Here is a 15,667-nt window from a genome sequence, read left to right on the forward strand (position 1 = left end):
GGGGAGGGAGGGAGGGAGGGAGGGAGGGAGGGAGGGAGGGAGGGAGGGAGGGAAGGAGGGAAAGAAAACCACATTAATTTCTAGTGCAAGCTGCTTTGAAACAGGATATGTCTCTACCTTTTTACTTCATTATGAGAGATGAAGATTAACTAATCATTTGTGCAGAAGCCACTGGTTGCCTAGGTCCCATAATCATGGCCTGGTTATATTCAGTACACACAAAGAAAAGACAGTTACAGCTAACATGTAGCTAATTGAGCAAGGATGAGAGAGTATAAAAAAAATGATCCAAAGGGCAAAAATGTGATATGCTTTACAAAATAAACCACTAAATAATTTTTCTGTAAGAAAAAGATAAAATGCCATCTGCAGTCATGATAATAAAATATGGTTAAAATCGCTTTGTGGCACATTGTCCAGGTAAAGGCAAGCATTAAACATTGAAAAGGAGTACATAAAAAGCAAGGAAAAGAGCAACTGATGATAATTAACACAGAAGAGAAATTACAGAGTATAGAAAATCACTTGGAAAAGTCAAAATCATTACTGAAAAATCCATGTCTGGAATGGATGGAACACACACAATTGTACAGTAAGTGCAGAATAACACATCTGTCTCTTAATGATGCTTGTGGACCTGTTGGTAGAGATGGGAACATTTTTAATTATTAGACAAAATGTGCTGCTAATCATATCTGTGTTGAGTAAACAGAAAGATAAATACTGCACATAGATGATGACCTACTCTTAGGTCTGATAGCAACTGAAAAGGCTTTGGGGCAGCACCTAGTGCCAATAAACATTAGACCCTTAGCTTCAGATGCCTTAGCATTAGAAATGTCTGGGTGAGGAGATTTATGTCACAGCGATGCTCAGTTTAATACACGTTTGAACGACAGGGAAATCATAGGGGTCTATTGCCAATGTTGTCTCAACATGAGAAAAGAACATGCCAAATGACAGCACTGCCTGACGGTGGTCTCTTGCAAAACAGTGGGAATTCTAACACAGAATTAAACTGGAAGATGAATAAGGAAAAGAATCATGATTCTACAACATCGTTCATTTAATACTTTGTAGGTTAGGCTAGGTATTTAGGTTTCACTACAGGTATTTAGGTTTCACTAGAGGGGGGACCCAAGTGTGGGCAGGCAGCTCTGCATGCTGATGTGTGCTTTGAAGGACATCACAGCAGTGAAGAAGTTGCCTGTGGCACTAACAGTTGGACACTTCCAGAGAGCACTGATCTCTTGCTCCCAAATAATGGGGACAAGTAGCTTAAACTATTGGTGCTTATTCTTTAAATCCTTGATCCCCCACACTGCACAACTGCATTCTTTTTAATTTTTTCAACCTCAGATACACGATCGCTTTCTGTCTTTCCATGACTTAATTACGTTCTGCTTCCCAAGCTTCCTAGAGGAGAAAGCTTCAGTGGGATTCACTCCCTGGATATAAATTCAGGGCTTTTAAAATCAGAAAAGGTCATTAAGTGATCCAGCTTGACCTTCCACATAATTGGACAGAAAACATAATCCAGTTTCTCCTCTGTTTATCCCAGTAGGTGATATCCTTACGAAACCTCCGTTCCAGAAGGTTTTCCATTTTGTTGAAACATCAGCCAAAAACTTCCCTTAAGAAGCAAATCAGCTCCAACCCTTACTGTTAAAAACCAACAAACCTGTGTTTTAAATAATTTTTTTTCTGGCTTTGTTGGATTTTTTTTTCTTTGTTTTGTTTTTCTCTTTTTGAGTCTCACCGCTACATTAAATTAGTGTAGAGCTAATTTTATAAATGGGGGCCTAAAAGCAAGACTGACTGCACAGGACAGGAAACCTTCCTGCAGAGATAATACACTTACAGGATTGTTTTAATCTCTTTGAAGGATTACTTGCATTAACTTGTTTAGGTTCCATTACATTTAGCAAGAAAACACACAACAGCATAAGGCTCTCCAGATGAAGTCTTTTGGGCTCTGACACGCAACAAGTGTTTGGTTGCCACTAATGGCAGTGGTGAAGCATGCACCTGTACCACAGCAGTGACATGAAGTGCTCCAGGCCTCATACAGATGCTGTAAGCACCCACTACAATGCAAAGTGCAGCTCAGCACAATTTTGACTGTTCCTGCTGCTTTTCCCCCCCAGTGGCAGAAGGTGCTCCTAATTGATCTTGTAGAAACCCAAGACTTTGTACAGAAATATATTATATTATATATCTCAAAGAAAAAAATCTGATAGTCAAAATAAGACTAGATTTGGGGAATTCTGTTTTCGACCTTACTTCCTTCTTCCTCAAAATTTGGTGAATATTCTTCCTTCCTAAAAAATGTTAATTTGAGACATGTTAGGCTTAACCATAGCTACAATAATGTGCTACTGCATTCGGACTAATACACAAATAGCTTCAAAATTGTTAGGGACAAAAGGCTAAGGAATAACGTTTTGAATGCACCATTTGATAATCTTCATTATCCCTCCCCTTCAGACAGTGCTCAAGAAATTTCAAGTTACTTTTGAACTTTTAAGAAATTATTATCTTCTCTGGCTTGTATTGAAAACATCAGCCTTTCTAATTTTATTTTATTTTTTTTTAAAGAAATTATCATGTAATATTAATGAATACCCTGGCCTGAGATCTTACTCAGTGTGATCCCTTTGTGTCACAAATCTCAGTAGATAGTTGAATGGTTATGTAGTTCAGAGAGTATAAAATCCTTCTCTTGATACATGCTGAGAAAATGCAGTAAAATGCCAGAAAAAGGATTTGAGTCCTGCTAACAACCTTGGTCTGTTTTACCAAGGGGCTGTGCAACTGTGTTATCATACCCAACACCTCTTTGTAGCTTAACAACACGTCATTGTGCCTTACTAGTACAACTGGACAGGCAGGGTTTTAGTGGCTGGCCCAACGTCTAATTTGAGACTTCCCCATCGCTGCAACCGTAGGCAGTCCTCCAAAAACACATTTCTGCTTCTTGTGGCTTAGTGTGGTTATGCAGTCTGCAGCCCTCCTTCCAAAAAAAAAAAAAAAAAGAAAAAAAAAGAAAATCCAAAAGAGAGAAGTCTGAAACAGCATGCATGCTTCCATTGCTTGCAGGGACAGGAGAAAGACTCCAGAGCCAAGCTCCTCCTGACCCTGGGCATCCCTACACCAGCAAGACCTCACGCCACGTGTCAGCTCTTCTGGGAGAGCTGGGCTGCATGGACACAGGGCTGCAGCCTAGGGAAGAAGATGGATGACAGACTTCTTCCTGCTACCCCACCGGAGGCCGTGCAAGTGGGAAGAACCTTCCCTGAGCCCCAGGCTACCAGAGCTATCACGGGGATGCTTTGCAAATTCAGCACATACCAACACAATGGGGATTTTCCTCTGTGTGATGAGACATCTTCCTGACCACAGCCAGGGCAAGGCGGTTCCATTCTGCTGCTTTCACACTGGCCACCTGATATCAGCCTCCTGCATCTCCAATTCTTATGAGTTTGATCCTTTTCCTATGGAAATAGGTATGACAAAAATACCTGTCATTGTGAAGGACAACAGAATATAATTTGTTTTTGCAAGAAATACCAGGGTCACCCTGAGCTCAGAAATACTGTGGCAGCTCCAGTAAAACCAGCAAAGTAAATATGGACACAAGATAAACTATCTGGTCTTCCCTTCGCCTGTGACCTCTATTACTTTCCCTGTTTCTCTGCCTACAACCTCAGTGAGTGTCTTTTTGATCCTTCAGTTAATATGACTATCAGGCTTCACACTGACACTGCTCTCAAATTTTGCAGATGGCATTTCATCTGGAAAGTGACAACCCTGTTCTGTTCGCTATCTATTTAACAACTGTGCTTTTGACTAACACAGAGCACTTTCAGTAATAGATCTATATTCATCAAAGCTCAGCTATTCGGTTTTAGCAATTTGTTTTGATTCTGTCGCCATTTACACAAAGTTATTTACCTGCCCCTCTCGCATTTTTCAAAGTGTGTGGTTGCTTTAACACGCACTTACTAAAATACAAACTGTACACTTAAAGCCATCCTCTGGAGGAGTCCCAGTCCTGAATGAGGTTCTGTGGCACGACTGAACTATGTGAAATGACAGTGGCAGTCTCCTAAGGGTGAATTTATCTCTGTGTTAATGAATGAATGGAATAGACATACAGAGTGTCAATGATACAGCGCTCCCTCAGGAAAGTTGAGGTGCTACGTTGATCATTGAACACTGGATCTTTCTTAAACCCATGATTTTGCAGTAGGGATTCAATCCATCTTCCAGTGGAACAACTGAAAAAGTTTCATAGACACAAGTACTGATATTGCCTTTCACTATGTAAACCCAAACCCACTTCATCACTGTATAAATAAAAGCTCCAACCACACTATTGCAAGCACCAGTGCGAGTGAATTTATGCACAAATGTAACTACCAAATTAAAGCTGAATTTTGAGAGACATGATCAAGAAGGGTGCAAGCTCCAATGGCAACAGCCTGAAACTCTAACTTAGCTCTAACCCCTTTCTTCACCATCTTTTCTCTGCATAGTGTCATTTTTTAACAAAATGTGCCAAATTACAAGTAATAAAAGCTCAAGTATGTAAGCTGCAAAGGCCAGAAGTGTCACGAAAGAAAAACGCCATCCATAATATGGGACTGTTTGGAATCAGATTAGAGAGGCCTAGAATCTGTCAGCAACTTCTGCCCATAAGGTCAAATTATGAGGTCTGTACTTACTACACATAAAAACACTCCATTTCCAGATTCTGCCCCCCACAGACACTGAGTAATCTATGAGGTCCATCAGTCATCAGCTAGTTTATGTCAGACTCCAACTACACCTACATAATATGTTGAACATTTGGAATAATACATTCACAGAGCAATGATATATTTATATTTTGCAAAGAGAAAAAAAAAAAAAAAAAGTGTGAAAGTAAAGACAGAGAGTAAATTCCCATCCATGACAGGGAAAGCATGGAGAAATCAGCAGAAACCCCCACCAGGGGAAAGATATGGAGCTTTTGGAGAGGGTGCAGAGGAGTGCCATGAAGATGATCCAAGGGCTCCAGCATGAAGATCTATGAAGATAGGCTGAAGGGATTAGGCTTGTTTAAACCTGGAAAAGAGAAGGCTATGGGAAAACCTCATTGCAGCTTTCCAGTATTTAAAGGGAGATTAAAACAGGAGGGAAACCAACTTTTTACACAAGTAGATAGTTATAGAATGAGGGGGAATTGTTTTAAACTAAAGGAAGAGAGGTTTTCAGAGGATATCAGGGCGAATTCTTTACAGAGAGTGGTGAGGTGCTGGAATAAGCTGCCCAGAGAGGTTGTGGATGCCCTGTCCCTGGAGTGTTTAAGGCCAGGTTGAATGGGGCCCTGGGCAATCTGATCTAGTGCTTAATTTAGCAGCTGGCAAAGTGGGGTTGGAACTTGATGATCCTTGATGTTTCTTCCAACCCAATCCGTTCTATAATTCTAAACATGAAGAGTGGTAGATGTTCTCTAGATAAAAGCCAGGCAGAGGAGGAATGACTGCCTGAAGGGCAGCCCCACAGGCATGGATACCCACAGGACACAGGCATGGGGTCGCCAACCTGAAGGCTGCTGCCATGTCAGGATCTGCATGGACAGCTGGGCGATGCAGTGTAGGAGGTTCCTTCACTTCCTTTCTTTGGTCACCAACCTGCCGTGAGGTTTGAATGGCTTCTGGCTGTCTCCAATGGGGACCTGGAGGAAAGGCATTCATCCTATCACAAGCCTCCTGAGCCACCTCAACACCAACACAGCAGGTTTTTAAAAATTCTTAAGCTTACTTCACACAGATATAGATGATCATTCAGACAATACAAGTCAAAGGAGAGACAGGCACTAAATAATAGCAAGCCTTATTCTGCCTTTCTTCGGTGCAAACCCTAGATCTCTGTTCTGCATTACTGTTTCAGTAATCCACTTCTGTGATACACATGTAAGAGCTGTTTCAGCAATTTACGAGCTTTAGTGATGGCCGAGTAATCAGATTTTATAGTCTGATACAGATATCAGAAACACCTGGATACAGATACAAAAAAGATTGTGGTAAGTTATTTCGTGAAAGGCTAATGCGTCACAAAGTCCAGTTGAAAGGCATTGGAAGGACTTCAGGGAAATTCTTTCTGCTCTTACATTATCTATCATTACATCAATAACACAGTCCATGAGGTTTGCAATTCCACAGCCCCAGACATTTTAATACAGGAATACATAAAATCAACGTAAGTCATTATTTCCCATCTTCATTTAAAAATAAAAATAGAAATCTCTGTTCCAGAAAAAAATAAAATAATAATAAAAAAATCTGCTAATGCAGAATATGAATTGCATAGAAACTTTAAAAAAAACTGTACATGAAAAGCCAAGGTCATTTTGTATAATCACACAAATGAACAAATAGCTGTGGTAAACTGAAATTCCTGGAAATCATGTAAATAGCCGGCCGTAATCAGAGCATGCAGAGCAATTATTAATCTCCTGATGCTGATCTTCCAGACACAGTAAGTTCACCAGACTATTTTTAACCTATTTTAGTTACAAAATTTATCTAGTTACATACTTTGCTTCCTACATTTCTTTCTGTAAATTGCCTAGGCAACATCTATTGTATATCCTGTAGTGTAAATTGAATTATTATCCTAACGAGCTTTTCTGAGAAATATAAAAATTCTGACTAAAAATCTGTGTGAAAGTAGATACACCCATTGCTTTATCATTAATTAAAAGATATGCTGATGTTCTAATGTCACAACTACTTAAACATTCAAAAGTACAAAAATGTACTTGCTTATAATAAGTATATCTGATGAGGAAACATCCTTAGAAGCGATCACAGCTAAAATTGCTTTTCTAGACACAAACAGAACACACTTTACATCAGACTAAACACTCAGTTAGAAGACAGGTAGTGAACTGGAGACTACGTGGATGCTTAGCTGGGCCTGTGTTGATCTCCATACATGCACCAGAGTCGTGAAACACAGAAATAAATTTACCTAAGTACTTACTTAGAATTTAGAAGGCAGAGAAGCGCACGCTGCCCTGAGAAGCTGCTGATGCCCCATCTCTGAAGGTGCTCAAGGCCAGATTGGATGGGGCCCTGGGCAACTTGAACTGGTGGCTGGCAGCCCTGCATATGGCAGGGAGGTTGGAACTGGATGGGCTTTGAGGTATGTTCCAACCCAAACCATTCTATGATAACTGCAACCCAAAGCTCCCCAGTTATCTCCAAATACAGAAGCAGGCCTAATGTCAGAGGGTAAAATTTACCTGAGGAGATGTTGTAATTAATTTGCCTTTGCCAGCTTTTTGCAATGCAGAAAAACCCTGCTACCTTTATGAGCCCAGAGGAGAGACCCTGCTGCAAGAGGCGCTCTGAAGGCAACAGATGAAAGAAATGGGATTTATCATCAAATGTCTGGAACTTGATCCACCCGTTCTTTTTGGCAGGGCAGCACATGACTGCCTTCACTCCCCCCACCACACAGTGCACCTTGTGAGATCTGTCTGGAGCTCTCCAGAAGCAAGCTGCTGGTATTGCAGTGCTGCTGGGTAAGCACTGGGCTGCTCACACAGTGTGCAGGCACCCAGGACCCACCGGATGCCTTCACCTGTGTGAGGAATGATGGCAACTGCTTTCTGCCTTCAGCTGATGTTTTAGGATTCACACAGGTCTCAGCACCACTGCCTGCACCTGGGGTTCACACAGCATGTCAGTGGATGCTCAGAACAGATCAGCTGGCAGAACATGAGTGTCACTGCAGGCTGTTGTAACACTCCACCGCGTTTGATTTAAAAAGGAAAAGTCTAGGAAAGACTTGGAATCATAGGACAGGGGACCTGCTGCTGTTTGGCAGAGGTACCATGTGCAGCTACAGCCTCAATTATGCAATAGGCTCTAATTAAAAGAAAAAAGTTAGTCAATTTTTCCCTTTCTGAGCACCACTCATCTCCAGCAAGCAAGTTACTCCTTCCTGACTGACTTGAACAGCCCTAGCTTGAGCTGTCAGCTGCCTTATATTACACTCCATGACTCCTCCAGATGGCTCTTTTCATTACTCAGGTATATAATTATCGGTGATGAGAATTACCTCTGGTTTTACTGATGAAAAAATTACCTTTAAATTCCAAGCGTGCTGTGTCAGAGTAGTCAAGCTTGGAAATGGAAGAGAATTATGTCACAAGTGGAATACCTGAGTAGAAGAGGTTACTCAAACTCCTGCTGAGGGCGCAGTCTAAAGCCAGGTTAAATCACTGATGTCTTTTCTACTTAGTTTCAGGGCATTTTGCATAAAATCTTTGCGAAATATCACCTCAGGTGATCACATTAGAAGATGAAAACTAAAATCCAACCAGAAACACCAACACATATTTTTACAGTTTCTTGGAGCACTATGAACAATAAGGTGAAGCTGGTTAATTAGCAAGCAAGCTAATCTCCATTTTCCCTTATCTGGTTTTCCTATTTAAGTCATTTATCTGTCCCTCAGTGCCTCAAAAGAAGTTCAAAATAGAAAAAAAATGTAGCAAACAAGGCCTGTAGCTGTGCAGAAAGGAGAAGGTAGAGCTGGGATAGGAACTGCTTCTCCTGAGTCTACAAGGTCTTCTTGAGGCAAATCCTCTCCCCATCAACAGTGGAGGAGGGCAAAGAAGGCTTGTAGGGCAGGTGGATAGCCCTGCAGGCCTCTGCTTACAAATGGCAAGGCTTCTTTCTGCCTTGCTAAAAAGGAATCACCTCACCTGCTTATGAAGTTCTCATTCTGGAAGCCTCCTACATAGGCATTGGTGGACAGAGTGAGCACAAACCTAGTGGGTCGTTAGGTGCACATTGCGCTGGTTAGGATTTGTTATCCAGAAGTTAAGCCAGCCATTGCCAAGTAAAAACCCAGATGAAAGCCAGCATAGGGCAACAGGGCTAGAATACAAATGTTCATTGCCTTGTGATGTTCCTATTGCCTTTCTCTTTGCTGCCACCTTTGCTATCAAATCCAAAAGGTTTGGTTTTGTGTGTTGGAGAAACTTGCATTGGTTCCCTTACTCAGCAAGATTTCTATACCACTGAAGTAGTCTCCATTCCCTCTTAATTAAGGGCAATATAATTTTGTTTCTTTTCCCTTATACAAAGAATTCAAAAACCATTATTTTGTGAATGTGGTTTCTGGTACATCCTCTAATTTCACTGAACTATGGCAAGCAACATTTTATCACCATAAGTGATTTCTGCAATACCATCAGAAGGATCACATTATCCAATTTAACACATTACTATGGTATAAGATATTAATTTATCCTTTAATCTGAACTGCTGCTTTATTAAAAAAAAAAAAACAAAAACCAAACTTTGCACAAAGAATCAAATTAAATCGAATCCCTGACATGACATTCAGTAAAATGGACAAGGCCTAGAGCAACTTATATCCTCTTTCATTTCCTTATAGTATTACGCATGTTAGAATATTGTTTATCAGCTGATAATCAGAGCTCATCCTTCAAGCAAGGCACTCTCAGCATTTTAAATACCTCCTACCTTCTATTCGTGTACATATCAGATGAATTTACATTCCACTTGTGCGGAAGATCTTATGAAATCCTACCTTCATGATCCGCAGTCGCTGGGTACCTGAATTTGCTGTGGAAAAACATTTGGAGCCAAGTTTGAATGAAAAAGAGTAAGAGGAAAAGAAATACGGTGAGTGTGTGAGGGCTCTGAGGTGTTGCTCAATGATAGGTAAAGCTAGTGATAAATTAAGATCTTGAGCAAAAAGACAAGAAGTTCTCTAAGGGCAGCTATCTGAGAATCAGAGGAATGGGATGTTTTGAAGAGGACTCTACTTATTTCTCTCTGAAGTATAAAAATAGTGGTCTTTGCTGGAGGAAAGGAGGTAATTATTCAGCTTCGTAAGGCATGAGAAAGTCACAATATTTTTATTAAACAACGCCTCTCCCCATTCCAATTAAGAAATCTCCTTTTACAAATTAGATTACATACCATGAAAATCAAACATCCGAACTACAGAATCACCATCCTCAAATTTGAGAGGTAAGTCATGACTAGAACAAATCTAGACAGTCTCATCAACCTTTTCATCATCATATAAATAAGACGGAATTGTGTCACTTTGTTTATCTCCTTTTCTTTGCTTGCATCCTAAGTGCTTTTTGCTCTACAGTCATACTGTTTTACATCTGAGACTGAAAGTTAGAGAATGAAGAGTCCCTGCCTGACAGAGACAAGGTACTGCCAGGTGCTTGGAGCAAACAGTGACAGAAATGTTAACACATCTGAAATTAGCAGCTCATTCTGCAAGCACTGAAATAATTGTTCCTTAATTTCAGTTTATACAGCTGGCTTTGTTAAATGATTAGTTCATTTAAACCTGAGGAACTAATTATGAGCATGGATAACCAGATAAGACTGAGATAGATAGGTACTTTGTTATTTTCCCTAGATGTGATGATCACATAACAATTATTAAGAAGGAACTCAGACTGACTCAAGCAGAAATGAAGCAGTATATTTAACAGTCTTTTATCAAAAGAGAAGTTTCTGGAAAGCTGTTTCTTTTTTTCATGCTTAAAACTACCTTGGGTCACACAGACCTTCCAGACATTTTCACCAAAACTCCCTACAGCCTCTGTAATTTCAGTCTCTCAAGAACATTTACTGGTCAAGCAGCCTAAACTCACAATATTTTCTCAATAGAATGAAAGTTAAAAATGTTCCTGATTGTCTGATTTATTTCACAAATCAAAATGTTCAATATACAACCTGTGTTCTACTCAGCAAAGGAAGGGCTGTATCTTCTTCATTACTCCTTCTTCAGAAGCCAATTAAAGACTGACTGATGTATTTAAATCTGAAAAAGAAAGTATCACAGAACTTTGCTGCATTTTTTGCCAATTAATGAATACAAACACCTTCTTCCATACCAGAAAAGTAACTGATCATACTTCCAGATTGCAGCTACTATTCTGACATCCACAACAGACCTGGCCTTGCTTTTTAAAAGACAAAACTTTTGCTTTAGCTGGCCAGCATATTTTGATCAGCACATCCCCCTTTCTCCAGATTTCACACATTTTTAGTGAAAGTCTAATTGTTCTTCTTAAGTACAGTTTGAAGGAGTGCATGAGGAAAAAAATAAATATGAGGAAAATACTCAGTAATTATTTCCTAGCACGATAAAACTGTATAAATTAAGAATCTGGGCAAATATATGTTGTACTGCTTAAAGATATACCTAGTATTGGTGTAATCCTCATGCTCAGTGACTGGAAATACTGAATTATCCCAGCCAATGGGAATCACTCTTTATTTAAAAAAATAACTAGGAAGCACAAATGCAAAACAAGATGAAAATGAATTATTTAAATCCAGGTTTCCAACTTGACAGTTTAAATCATGATTAAAACTGGCTATTTAAATGACTTTGATCTAAATTGATTGATGTGAAACCAGACCGTTTTGTTTGTCATTATTATTGTTCTCAAACCACTCTAATGAAAAGAATGATTTGCAAACGTGCACATGTGGATATTACTTAATGAATATACTTTGTTCCACATGTTTGCCATATGTTTACAAGAAGAGTGTGAACTACACCTTCACTTACGATACAAGAGCTTGTCAAGTAATGCTAACAAGTTGAAAATTGACTTTGTTAAGTTACATGATTTTGCCATTTGTTCATAACACAGTCATTGTTACAGGGCGATTTAGTATATTTAGTATTAACCAAGCTCCAGGTCACCAGCAGACCCATCAGACACAAAAAAGGCACAAAAGCCATGTGGCATTGAGCATCTTTTGGATGAGACTACTAAAACTTCCGTAAAACACTTTTGCTCCGTAAGGCCACAAGACTCCTTGTTCTGTGTGGAATGTTTACGTCTCAGAGTAGCATTAGCACAGCATGGCTAAACCATGAGATTGCATGGCTCATCAAGTGGAGCTGGCTCCAGGCAAAAGGCCCTTCAGACTTCCCTTCGTGTCTGACCAGTCTGCAGTCAGTTTGCAGCACAGAGTAACCCAGCTATTAGACACCAGAGAATCCACCCAAAGGAACTCTCCTGAAACACAGATGTGTAGAAACCAGGTTCCCTTGGCTCATGCAGTGATGTCCTGATATCCTCACCTCGGAAGAAATTGAAACCTCAGACTCCATCTTTAACAGCTCTTGTGGAAACTCCGTTTCCATTCTCTGCCTGGATAAAACAAAGATTTGCCCTTTCATCTCCACCAGGCTCTTATCTGCTTTCCTCCTACCTCTTTCTCACTTACTGCCATAAGTAACCAGTATTCTCATTAGTAAACAGCTAAGAATTTTGCTTTAACATCCAGGCTATCCATTAACAGTACTGCTGTTTTCCTAAGATTCTTGAGGTTCAACTCATCTTTAGTCATAACTACTGCAAGAGCTCTTTTCCCAGGCTTTGACAAATGTTACCTTTTCCCCCTTCTTCCTTTGCAACCATATTCCTCCTATCACCACCAACCTGTTCCCATGTGGCAGCAGAAAGTTGCCTGCCATCATCTTATCATCTCAGCATCTTTACTGTTCGCTCGTTACAGTTTTGTATTTTCCCTCATCGTGACAAATGCTGAAGAAAAGGTCCCTGCTCACAGGTGTAAACTTGCACGTGCTCTCATCCAACCCCCTTGTAAAAGTCTGTCTTTGTGATATAAGCAAAGAACAAAAGAGCATCTAGCTCAGGCTGCTGCTGTGGTGATATCAGTGCTGCCCCACTGATGGGCAATAATATTTTGCTTTCTACTTACATCCATTGCTGCTTTTTTGTCTCGTGTTTACAAGCGGTCTGAAGTGGGTCTTCTCTATTTCTCCTGAGCTTACAATGCCCCAAGGCTGTGAGACATTATGATTAAAGGCAGCAGCAACAACATAATAGCAATAACAAAATATAATAGGTGAGAAAAGAAGACACTATGATTTCATTTTATCTAAACCTGGAACAATTTGCTAATGGAATTAGGAAGCTCCCATTGTGTAACTATCACTGAATGTGTCAGCCCATGCCTGTATCTCTCACACAATACACCATTTAGATAAATTGAGCTGGAATTTATGGCCCTCTGTTTGCAACCAGCTCTGGAGTATTAGAATGCATTTTCAGTTCAAGAAAGAAAAGCAAATAACAATTTATAATAAGGCTTCATGTTTCAGCTGTTTCAGTGAGGAGGGAACTCGAGAAAAGAACATTTTCACACTTCTTTTTTTTTTTCCCCCAAACTGTTTCAAGAGAAAAAAACCAAAAATTCTTCAAATATCCACGATTACTTCCATTTCTTTGAGAAGGTAAAAGTTGATTCAAATTCTGTTCCACTGCCACGTTTGCAGAACTTCATGCATTCTGCAAACAATTTATATTAATTTAAAAACCACTTACACCTGGTGAAACTGTTAAGCTTCAGTGTATCTGCTTTTATATATAGCACATATTTCACAGCATAAGACACTCATTCAAAGAAAAGCAGCAGCATAATAACACTTTGCAAATCATCTGTCGTTTTGGACAAAAAAAAAAAAAAAAATGCAGGGGGACCAGGAATTAATTGTGAATTAATTGGAAAACTCTCATTTCCAATCTCCTGTACCACTTTTTTATTCCTACAGATAAAGCTAGAAATATAAATTTTAGTGATACATACGCTACGCATGTTTTCCATTAGAAAATTACAGAATCATAGAACTCTCTGATTTGGAAGGGACCTTTAAAGTTCATCTAGTCCAACTAACTTGCAATGAACAGGGTCACCCACAGCTCAGTCACGTTGCTCAGAGCCTGGTCCAGCCTGGCCTTGAATGTCTTCAGGGATGGGGCTTCATGTTATTCTCTTATTACAGGTTGTTTGGTTTTGTTGTTGTTGTTTTTCCTGGAAAAAGTGATTATTCACAAAAATATCTCTCTCTCTGGAAATGAAGCCCTAGAATGTGTGCACAGAGTGCATAAGTACTCACGTGTACTGTGCATAGGACTTACTTTACAATAAATGTTAAATCGCTGTGGCTTTCTTGGCACCTTGGGTAAATCTGATCTAATGACTTCACGTGAGAAGCTGTACACCAAGTGCTAACTTCCTCAATCATGCAGTTCCCTAAGATAAACTCTGCCAACTCTAAAGGTATGCCAATTTAATGGGAGTAAAATGATCCAGATCTGGGTATTCAAGTCTGGAAAAATGCCCAGATTCCCCTTTAAACTGTCATTCTATTAAACCCACTGCAATCAGCACATCAGCCACTTCAGGTCCATTCAGTGCACCGTGATTAGTAACCATCCACAAAGGCTGTAATCATAATTTGAGCAGTTTGGGGTCCTGAAAAGATTCTAATCATTGTTACACCTCCTTGAGAAGGACAGACCACCAGCTGCAGGTAGTTGCAAACTTCAGGCTGGTGGCTAAAATGAAAAGTGATACATCACAACATCTCTGATACATCAAGAATTCACCCATTTGAAATATTTTACTGAGTTTAAACTCAGTGTATTGCTTTCAGTGAGCTGTGCTGAGATCATGCAGTTGGATCTCGCCTGGTTGCAGAGCAATCCCTCTTGTTCAAGATGGTCGACTTGAGCAACAGCCTCCTAAATTATTCAGTTGGATACCAGCTGTTTTCATTTAGCTTTGAGAAATGGAGTCACAGTTTGTACCCAGGTTGATGGTATTTTTAAGGCAGACAATGTGCAGAGATACCCTAATCAGAGAGCTTTGGACTGGTCTCAGGATGATAATGTAGCATGGGTACATCTTGAATACAGCTGAAATTAAATTTCTTTTCCTTCCACTGCAGCATATTAAGCAATGTGCCTTTTGCAAGGGAATTACTTGAATGCTGGAGCAAAAGAAAAAGGGTGCCAGTGAAGCAGGAAAGACACAATGCTCTGTGTCCAGTGAATGGGAATTTACATCTCTAGCATAAAGGTTAAAAAAAAAAACAAAAAAACCTCTTGAAGAAGGTCAGGAAGACATCCAGGAAGAAGCAAGCTCAGAGAAAGTAAAGAGAAGACTGAAAAACAAACAAACCAACCAAATAAAATCAATGAGGAAGAGATCTTGTGAACTGCTAAGAAAGCCAAAGAGGAAAGGTAAGAAATACCAGTGCTTTACTTTTTATTCCAGGTCTATTTTGGAAGGATGCTGCCAATACAAGGCAGAGTTTTGACTCTGCAAATGCATTTTATCTAGTAATTTTCTGGCATAATGTTGCCAAACAAGATTCAAAGCCCATAGGTGTGTTTCCATTTCCAATTCCCATCATTTTGAAAGACCCATACAGGCCAGCCTTGTTCCTGTTTCTGTAAGTCTTCCTCCTGTTCAAGCAGGTTAATGCTGCCTACAGTTAAGGTGGAACACGGAGGGTTGCACTGAGGAACTCATTAACATTTTCCATCTGCTGACAAACAGCATCAGGCTGAGTTATGGAAAGCTAACCTCCTCTGTCACAAGCTAACAAACTTCACCCCACCAGTAGCCACAGCTACATTGTCTTTTACTTCAAGATAAACTCCTTAAAAGGGAAGATTTGATGGGAGCCATGGGAGTTTCTGCTATGTGGGAGGAGAATTCTGTTTAATTTGCAAAAAGAAGATGGAGGGGTTAGTGAAGCAGACAAGGGGATCCTA

The sequence above is a fragment of the Lagopus leucura genome, unplaced genomic scaffold, assembly GCF_019238085.1.
Source record: "Lagopus leucura isolate 7727_CA_CO unplaced genomic scaffold, USGS_WTPT01 Super-Scaffold_100002, whole genome shotgun sequence".
In the NCBI taxonomy this organism is placed as follows: Eukaryota; Metazoa; Chordata; class Aves; order Galliformes; family Phasianidae; genus Lagopus; species Lagopus leucura.